The sequence below is a fragment of the Arachis hypogaea genome, chromosome 11 (genome assembly GCF_003086295.3).
Source record: "Arachis hypogaea cultivar Tifrunner chromosome 11, arahy.Tifrunner.gnm2.J5K5, whole genome shotgun sequence".
Taxonomy (NCBI): Eukaryota; Viridiplantae; Streptophyta; class Magnoliopsida; order Fabales; family Fabaceae; genus Arachis; species Arachis hypogaea.
The window spans coordinates 103,964,062-103,974,277 of NC_092046.1; the positions used below are offsets into that span (position 1 = coordinate 103,964,062).

Sequence of the window (10,216 nt, forward strand, 5' to 3'; positions counted from 1 at the left end):
TCCCTCTTTTTTAAAATTTCTTTTTAATTAACTAATTATTTTAATTTTTTTTAATTTTCGAAAATTACTAACCTTTTTCAAAAACAATTTTCGAAAATCACTAACTCTTTTTCAAAAATTATTTTCAAAAATTCTCCTTCTCTCTCATTTCCTTCTATTTTATTTATTCATCTACTAACATCTCTCCCTCACTCCCCAAAAATCCGAACCTTCTCTCTCTGAGTTCAGATTTTTTCTTCTTCTTTTCTTCTACTCATACAGGGACCTCTATACTGTGGTAAAAAGGACCCCTATTATTATTATTTTTCTGTCCCTCTTTTTCATATGAGCAGGAGCAAGGACAAGAACATTCTTGTTGAAGCAGATCCAGAACTTGAAAGGACTCTGAAGAGGAAACTAAGAGAAGCTAAATTACAACAATCCAGCAAGCACCTTTCAGAAATTTTCGAACAGGAAGAGGAGATGGCAGCCGAAAATAATAATAATGCAAGGAGGATGCTTGGTGACTTTACTGCACCTAATTCCAATTTACATGGAAGAAGCATCTCCATTCCTGCCATTGGAGCAAACAATTTTGAGCTTAAACCTCAATTAGTTTCTCTGATGCAGCAGAACTGCAAGTTTCATGGACTTTCATCTGAAGATCCTTTTCAGTTCTTAACTGAATTTTTGCAGATCTGTGATACTGTTAAGACTAATGGAGTAGATCCTGAAGTCTACAGGCTCATGCTTTTCCCTTTTGCTGTAAGAGACAGAGCTAGAGTGTGGTTGGATTCTCAACACAAAGATAGCTTGAACTCCTGGGATAAGCTGGTCACGACTTTCTTAGCCAAGTTCTTTCCTCTTCAAAAGCTGAGTAAGCTTAGAGTGGATGTTCAGACCTTTAGACAGAAAGAAGGTGAATCCCTCTATGAAGCTTGGGAGAGATACAAAGAACTGACCAAAAAGTATCCTTCTAACATTCTTTCAGAATGGACCATCCTGGACATATTCTATGATGGTCTGTCTGAATTAGCTAAAATGTCATTGGATACCTCTGCAGGTGGATCCATTCACTTAAAGAAAACGCCTGCAGAAGCTCAAGAACTCATTGACATGGTTGCTAATAACCAGTTCATGTACACTTCTGAGAGGAATCCTGTGAGTAATGGGACGCCTCAGAAGAAGGGAGTTCTTGAAATTGATACTCTGAATGCCATATTGGCTCAGAATAAAATATTGACTCAGCAAGTCAATATGATTTCTCAGAGTCTGAATGGAATGCAAGCTTCATCCAACAGTACTCAAGAGGCATCTTCTGAAAAAGAAGCTTATGATCCTGAGAACCCTGCAATAGCAGAGGTAAATTACATGGGTGAACCTTATGGAAACACCTATAACCCCTCATGGAGAAATCACCCAAATCTCTCATGGAAGGATCAACAAAAGCCTCAACAAGGCTTTAATAATGGTGGAAGAAATAGGTTTAACAATAGTAAACCTTTTCCATCATCCACTCAGCAACAGACAGAGAACTCTAAACAAAATACCTCTAATTTAGCAAACTTAGTCTCTGATCTATCTAAGGCCAATGTAAGTTTCATGAATGAAACAAGGTCCTCCATTAGAAATTTGGAGGCACAAGTGGGCCAGCTGAGTAAAAGAATCACTGAAATCCCTCCTAGTACTCTCCCAAGCAATACAGAAGAAAATCCAAAAGGAGAGTGCAAGGCCATTGACATAGTCAACACGGCCGAACCTGGAGAGGAAGGGGAGGACGTAAATCCTAGTGAGGAAGACCTCCTGGGACGTCCAGTGATCAATAAGGAGTTTCCCTTTGAGGAACCAAAGGAATCTGAGACTCATCTAGAGACCATAGAGATTCCATTGAACCTCCTTATGCCCTTCATGAGCTCTGACGAGTATTCATCTTCTGAAGAGAATGAGGATGTTACTGAAGAGCAAGTTACCAAGTACCTTGGTGCAATCATGAAGCTGAATGCCAAATTATTTGGTATTGAGACTTGGGAAGATGAACCTCCCTTGTTCACCAATGAACTAAGTGATCTGGATCAACTGACATTGCCTCAGAAGAAACAGGATCCTGGAAAGTTCGTAATACCTTGTACCATAGGCACCATGATCTTTGAAAAGGCTCTATATGACCTTGGTTCAGGGATAAACCTCATGCCCCTCTCTATAATAGAGAAACTGGAAATCTTTGGGGTGCAAGCTACTTAAATCTCATTAGAGATGGCAGACAATTCAAGAAAACAGGCTTATGGACAAGTAGAGGACGTGTTAGTAAAGGTTGAAGGCCTTTACATCCCTGCTGATTTCATAATCCTTGATACTGGGAAGGATGAGGATGAATCCATCATCCTTGGAAGACCTTTCCTAGCCACAGCAAGAGCTGTGATTGATGTTGATAGAGGTGAATTAGTCCTTCAATTGAATGAGGACTCCCTTGTGTTTACAACTCAAGGTTACCCTTCTGTAAACATGGAAAAGAGGCACAGTAAGCTTCTCTCAAAACAGAGTCAACCAGAGCCCCCACAGTCAAACTCTAAGTTTGGTGTTGGGAGGCCACAACCAAACTCTAAGTTTGGTGTTGGGAAGTCTCAACAAAGCTCTGAACATCTGTGAGGTTCCATGAGAGCCCACTGTCAAGCTATTGACATTAAAGAAGCGTTTGTTGGGAGGCAACCCAATTTTTATTTATCTAATTTTATTTTTCTTGTTCTTTCATGTTTTATTAGGTTCATGATCATGTGGAGTCACAAAATAAATATAAAAATTGAAAACGGAATCAAAAACAGCAGAAGAAAAATCACACCCTAGAGGAGGATCTCACTGGCGTTTAAACGCCAGTAAGAAGCATCTGGCTGGCGTTCAACGCCAGAACAGAGCATGGTTCTAGCGCTGAACGCCCAAAATGGGCAGCATCTGGGCGTTTGAACGCCAGAATTGCACCCTGGAGAAGAGCTGGCGCTGAACGCCCAGAACAAGCATGGTTCTGGCGTTCAACGCTAGAAATGGGCAACAAATGGGCGTTCAACGCCCAGAACAAGCACCAATCTGGCGCTGAACGCCCAGAGTTGTGTGCAAGGGCATTTTGCATGCCCAATATGGTGCAGGGATGTAAATCCTTGACACCTCAGGATCTGTGGACCTCACAGGATCCCCACCTACCTCACCCTCTCTCTCTCCATTCATGGTCATCCCTTCTGTTTTCCATTTACCACTCACATCCATACACCCACCTACCTTCAAAATTCAACATCTCTTTCCCACCCAATCCCACCCATATGGCCAAATACACACATCCCTCCATCTCCTCCATATCTTCTTCTTCTTCTTCTATTCTTTCTTTTTTTGCTCGAGAGCAAGCAACATTCTAAGTTTGGTGTGGTAAAAGCATAGTTTTTTTTTGTTTTTCCATAACCATTAATGGCACCTAAGGCCAGAGAAACCTCAAGAAAGAGGAAAGGGAAGACAATTGCTTCCACCTCTGAGCCATGAGAGATGGAAAGATTCATCTCACAAGCCTATCACTAAGAAAAGGATGGAGCAAACAAGAGAGCACATTCATGGATCTCAACAGGCACATGAAGAAGCTCATCATCAAGAAACCCCTGAGATACCTCAAGGGATGCACTTTCCTCCACAGAATTTTTGGGAGCAAATCAACACCTCCCTAGGAGAATTAAGTTCCAACATGGGACAATTAAGGGTGGAACATGAAGTGCACTCCATCATCCTTCATGAAATAAGAGAAGATCAAAAAGCAATGAGGGAGGAGCAACAAAGACAAGGAAGAGACATAGAAGAGCTCAAGGACATCATTGGTTCCTCAAGAAGGAAACGCCACCATCACTAAGGTGGACTCATTCCTTGTTCTTACATTCTCTGTTTTTCGTTTTCTCTATGTTAAGTGCTTATCCATGTTTGTGTCTTGATTACATGATCATTAGTATTTAGTAACTTTGTCTTAAAGTTATGAATGTCCTATGAATCCATCACCTCTCTTAAATAAAAACTGCTTTAATTCAAAAAAACAAGAAGTACATGAGTTTCGAATTTATCCTTGAACTTAGTTTAATTATTTTGATGTGGAGACAATACTTTTTGTTTTCTGAATGTATGCTTGAACAGTGCATATGTCTTTTGAAGTTGGTGTTTTAGAATGTTAAATATGTTGGCTCTTGAAATAATGATGATAAGGAGACATGTTATTTGATTCTTGAAGCAAGAAAAAGAAGCAAAGAACAAAGCTTGCAGAAAAAAAAAGAAAAAAAATATAGGCGAAAAAAAATAAAAAGAAAAAGCAAGCAGAAAAAGCCAAAAGCTCTTAAAACCAAGAGGCAAGAGCAAAAAGCTAATAACCCTTAAAACCAAAAGGCAAGGGTAAATAAAAAGGATCCCAAGGCTTTGAGCATCAGTGGATAGGAGGGCCTAAAGGAATAAAATCCTGGCCTAAGCGGCTAAACCAAGCTTTCCCTAACCATGTGCTTGTGGCGTGAAGGTGTCAAGTGAAAACTTGAGACTGAGCGGTTAAAGTCAAGGTCCAAAGCAAAAGAAGAGTGTGCTTAAGAACCCTGGACACCTCTAATTGGGGACTTTAGCAAAGCTGAGTCACAATCTGAAAAGGTTCACCCAATTATGTGTCTGTGGCATTTATGTATCCGGTGGTAATACTGGAAAACAAAGTGCTTAGGGCCACGGCCAAGACTCATAAAATAGCTGTGTTCAAGAATCATCATACTGAACTAGGAGAATCAATAACACTATCTGAACTCTGAGTTCCTATAGATGCCAATCATTCTGAACTTCAATGGATAAAGTGAGATGCCAAAACTATTCAAGAGGCAAAAAGCTACAAGTCCCGCTCATTTAATTGGAGCTATGTTTCATTGATAGTTTGGAATTTATAGTATATTCTCTTCTTTTTATCCTATTTGATTTTTGGTTGCTTGGGGACAAGCAACAATTTAAGTTTGGTGTTGTGATGAGCGGATAATTTATACGCTTTTTGGCATTGTTTTTAGTATGTTTTTAGTATAATTTAGTTACTTTTAGGGATATTTTCATTAGTTTTTATGTTAAATTCACATTTCTGGACTTTACTATGAGTTTGTGTGTTTTTCTGTGATTTCAGGTATTTTCTGGCTGAAATTGAGGGACTTGAGCAAAAATCAGATTCAGAGGTTGAAGAAGGATTATTGATGCTGTTGGATTCTGACCTCCCTGCACTCAAAGTGGATTTTCTGGAGCTAGAGAACTCAAAATGGCGCGCTTCTAATTGCTTTGGAAAGTAGATATCCAGGGCTTTCCAGAAATATATAATAGTCCATACTTTGGCCGCGTTTAGACATCGTAAAAGGGCGTTGAACGCCAGTTCTACGCTGCTGTCTGGAGTTAAACGCCAGAAACACGTCACAAGCCAGAGTTGAACGCCAGAAAAACATTACAAACTAGCGTTCAACTCCAAGATTGACCTCTACACGTGTAACATTCAAGCTCAGCCCAAGCACACACCAAGTGGGCCCCGAAAGTGGATTTATGCATCAATTACTTACTTCTGTAAACCCTAGTAACTAGTTTAGTATAAATAGGACTTTTTACTATTGTATTAGACATCTTTTGATCATTTTTAGATCTCTAGACCTCCATGGGAGGCTGGCCACTCGGCCATGCTTACCCTATGTTCACTTATGTATTTTTCAACGATAGAGTTTCTACACTCCATAGATTAAGGTGTGAAGCTCTGTTGTTCCTCATGAATTAATGCAAAGTACTACTGTTTTTCTATTCAATTCAACTTATTCTGCTTCTAAGATATTCATTCGAACTTCAACATGAATGTGATGAACGTGACAATCATCATCATTCCCTATGAATGCGTGCCTGACAACCACTTCCGTTCTACGTTCGATTGAATGATTATCTCTTGGATCTCTTAATCAGAATCTTCGTGGTATAAGCTAGATTGATGGCGGCATTCATGAGAATCCGGAAAGTCTAAACCTTGTCTGTGGTATTCCGAGTAGGATTCTAGGATCGAATGACTGTGACGAACTTCAAACTCGCGAGTGCTGGGCGTAGTGGCAGACGCAAAAGGAGGGTGAATCCTATTCCAGTATGATCGAGAACCTCAGATGATTAGCGGTGCTGTGACAGAGCATTTGGACCATTTTCACAAGAGGATAGGATGCAGCCATTGACCACGGTGATGCCTCCAGACGATTAGCCATGTAGTGACAGCGCATCGGACCATTTTCCAGAGAGGATGAAAAGTAGCCATTGACAATGGTGATGTCCTTACATAAAGCCAGCCATGGAAAGGAGTAGGATTGATTGGATGAGGACAGCAGGAAAGCAGAAGTTCAGAGGGACGAAAGCATCTCTATACCTTTATCTGAAATTCTCACCAATGATATACATAAGTATTTCTATCTTTATTCTCTATTTATTTATTTATTTTCTTAAACTCCATAACTATTTGATATCCGCCTGACTGAGATTTACAAGGTGACCATAGCTTGCTTCAAGCCGACAATCTCCGTGGGATCGACCCTTACTCACGTAAGGTTTATTACTTGGACGACCCAGTGCACTTGCTGGTTAGTTGTATCGAAGTTGTGAATGAAAAACAATTTATTAAGACGTGCGTACAGAGTTTTTTGACGCCGTTGCCTGAGATCACAATTTCGTGCACCTATGATCACTAGTGTTTAAGTGTCTATGTCTTAAAGCTATGAATGTCCTATGAATCCATCACCTCTCTTGAATGAACAATGTTTTAATTACAAAAGAACAAGAAGTACATGGTTTCAAATTAATCCTTGAAACTAGTTTAATTATTTTGATGTGGTGACAATACTTTTTGTTTTCTGAATGAATGCTTGAACAGTGCATATGTCTTTTGAAGTTGTTGATTATGAATGTTAAATATGTTGGCTCTTGAAAGAATGATGACAAGGAGAATTATTATTTGATAATCTAAAAAATCATAAAAATGATTCTTGAAGCAAGAAAAAGCAGTGAATACAAAAGCTTGCAGAAAAAAAAAGAAAAAAAATAGCGAAAAAAAAGAAAGAAAAAAAAAGCAAGCAGAAAAAGCCAAAAGCTCTTTAAATCAAAAGGCAAGAGCAAAAAGCCAATACCCCTTAAAACCAAAAGGAAAGGGTAAATAAAAAGGATCCAAGGCTTTGAGCATCAGTGGATAGGAGGGCCTAAAGGAATAAAATCCTGGCCTAAGCGGCTAAACCAAGCTGTCCCTAACCATGTGCTTGTGGCGTGAAGGTGTCAAGTGAAAACTTGAGACTGAGCGGTTAAAGTCGGGGTCCAAAGAAAAAAAAAAGAGTGTGCTTAAGAACCCTGGACTCCTCTAATTGGGGACTCTAGCAAAGCTGAGTCACAATCTGAAAAGATTCACCCAGTTATGTGTCTGTGGAATTTATGTATCCGGTGGTAATATTGGAAAACAAAGTGCTTAGGGCCACGAACAAGACTCATAAAGTAGATGTGTTCAAGAATCAACATACTGAACTAGGAGAATCAATAACACTATCTGAACTCTGAGTTCCTATAGATGCCAATCATTCTGAACTTCAATGGATAAAGTGAGATGCCAAAACTATTCAAGAGGCAAAAAGCTACAAGTCCCGCTCATCTGATTAGAGCTAAGTTTCATTGATATTTTGGAATTTATAGTATATTCTCTTCTTTTTATCCTATTTGATTTTCAGTTGCTTGAGGACAAGCAACAATTTAAGTTTGGTGTTGTGATGAGCGGATAATTTATACGCTTTTTGGCATTGTTTTTACATAGTTTTCAGTATAATTTAGTTAATTTTTAGTATATTTTTATTAGTTTTTAAATAAAAATCACATTTCTGGACTTTACTATGAGTTTGTGTGTTTTTCTATGATTTCAGGTAATTTCTGGCTGAAATTGAGGGACTTGAGCAAAAATCAAATTCAAAGGTTGAGGAAGGACTGCAGATGCTGTTGGATTCTGACCTCCCTGCACTCAAAGAGGATTTTCTGGAGATACAGAACTCCAAATGGCACGCTCTCAATTGCGTTGAAAAGTAGACATCCAGGGCTTTCCAGAAATATATAATAGTTTATACCTTGCCCAAGTTTAGATGACGCAAACTGGCATTCAACGCTAGTTCCATGCTACATTCTGGAGTTAAACGCCAGAAACAGGTTGCAAAGTGGAGTTAAACGCTAGAAACAGGTTACAAACTGGTGTTCAACTCCAAGAGAAGCCTGTAAAGCTCAATGCTCAGCCCAAGTAGCCCCAGAAGTGGATTTCTGCATCATTTACTCATTTCTGTAAACCCTAGTAACTAGTTTAGCATAAATAGGACTTTTTACTATTGTATTTACATCTTTTTGATTATCTTTTGATCTTTAGATCACGTTTGGGGGCTGGCCATTCGGCCATGCCTGAACCTTCATCACTTATGTATTTTCAACGGTAGAGTTTCTACATACCATAGATTAAGATGTGGAGCTCTGCTGTTCCTCATGAATTAATACAAAGTACTATCATCTTTCTATTCAATTCAAGCTTATTCTGATTCTAAGATATTCATTAGCACCTCAATATGAATGTGATGATCATGACAGTCATCATCATTCCCAACCTATGAACGCGTGCCTAACAACCACTTTCGTTCTACCTTAGATTGAATGAGTATCTCTGGGATTCCTTAATCAGAATCTTCGTGGTATAAGTTAGAATCCATGGACGGCCATTCTTGAGATCCGGAATGTCTAAACCTTGTCTGTAGTATTCCGAGCAGGATCTGGGAAGGGATGGCTGCGACGAGCTTCAAACTCGCGAGTGCTAGGCGTAGTGACAGACGCAAAAGGATCAATGGATCCTATTCCAGTATGATCGAGAACCGACAGATGATTAGCCATGCAGTGACAGCGCATTGGACCATTTTCACTGAGAGGACAGGATGTAGCCATTGACAACGGTGATGCCTAATATACAGCTTGCCATAGAAAGGAGTATGAATGATTGGATGAAGACAATAGGAAAGCAGAGATTCAGGAGGAACGAACGCATCTCTATACGCTTTTCTGAAATTCTCACCAATGAATTACATAAGTATCTCTATCTTTAATTTACATTTTATTTATATTTTAATTATCAATTCACTATAACCATTTGAATCCGCCTGACTGAGACTTACAAGGTGACCATAGCTTGCTTCAAGCCGACAATCTCCGTGGGATCGACCCTTACTCACGTAAGGTTTATTACTTGGACGACCCAGTGCACTTGTTGGTGAGTTGTGCGAAGTTGTGACAAAGAACTAAGATTATGAACGTGCGTATTGAGTTTTTTTAGCGCCGTTACCAAGGAATGGAACCGTCACAATTTCCGCGCACCACTTACCTGCTCAGTAGCCTATCAAGCACCTAAGGGATTTTCAGACTGCCTGTTCCACTGTTAGGCATCATGGTGCAAATAAAACTTCTATTCTGTTAACCGCCTTCCCGTTTTCTCTTGAGGGAAAGGTGAGGGAGTGGTACTACTCCTAACCTGAAGCAACTGTTACCAACTGGGATATGCTCAGGAGAGAATTTTTGGAAAAATACTTTCCAGCTGAAGTCACAGATAGATTGAGGAAAGAGATCTCCTGCATTGTCCAAGCTGAATCAAAAACTCTCTATGAGTACTGGGAGCGCTTTAAGAACCTTCTAGACACATGTCCCCATCACATGATTGACAGGCTAGTGTTAATCAGTTACTTCACTCAAGGCATGAAGCCTAGGGATAAAACTACATTAGATGGTGCTAGTAATGGTTCTTTGAAAAAGTACAAGATCGCAGATGAAGCATGGCAACTGATCAGCAACTTAGCTGAGTCCACTCAAAATCACAGGCACAGGAGCAGCCACTCAAAAGCTGTTGCAGAAGTTTCCTCTAGCACTGAGACTTCTGCTCTTACACAAAGTATATGTGAAATGACCAACCTACTGAAGCAGATACAGTTGAATCAACAATAAACTCAACCTTCCCCACCACAACAAAGCCAATAGTTAGTCCCCCAAAGAGTATGCGGAAATCTGTGATGATAATAGTCATTATACTGATGAATGCCCGCAGCTCCAACAAGAAGACAATACTGTGGCAGCTACTCATAACTTCTATGACCGCCCGAGTCAAGGATACAATCAACAAGGCGGCAACTACAACCAAGGTGGG

The 10,216-nt window shown here is 39.8% G+C and overlaps 1 non-coding gene across 1 annotated transcript; it reads right to left on the bottom strand.

The window, feature by feature from the left end:
- Positions 1–858: 858 nt before the first annotated feature.
- On the bottom strand, positions 859–962 carry LOC112724335 (small nucleolar RNA R71). The gene has a single exon (XR_003163502.1). It is a non-coding gene; the product is annotated as a small nucleolar RNA R71 (small nucleolar RNA).
- Between the last annotated feature and the right edge of the window lie 9,254 nt (positions 963–10,216).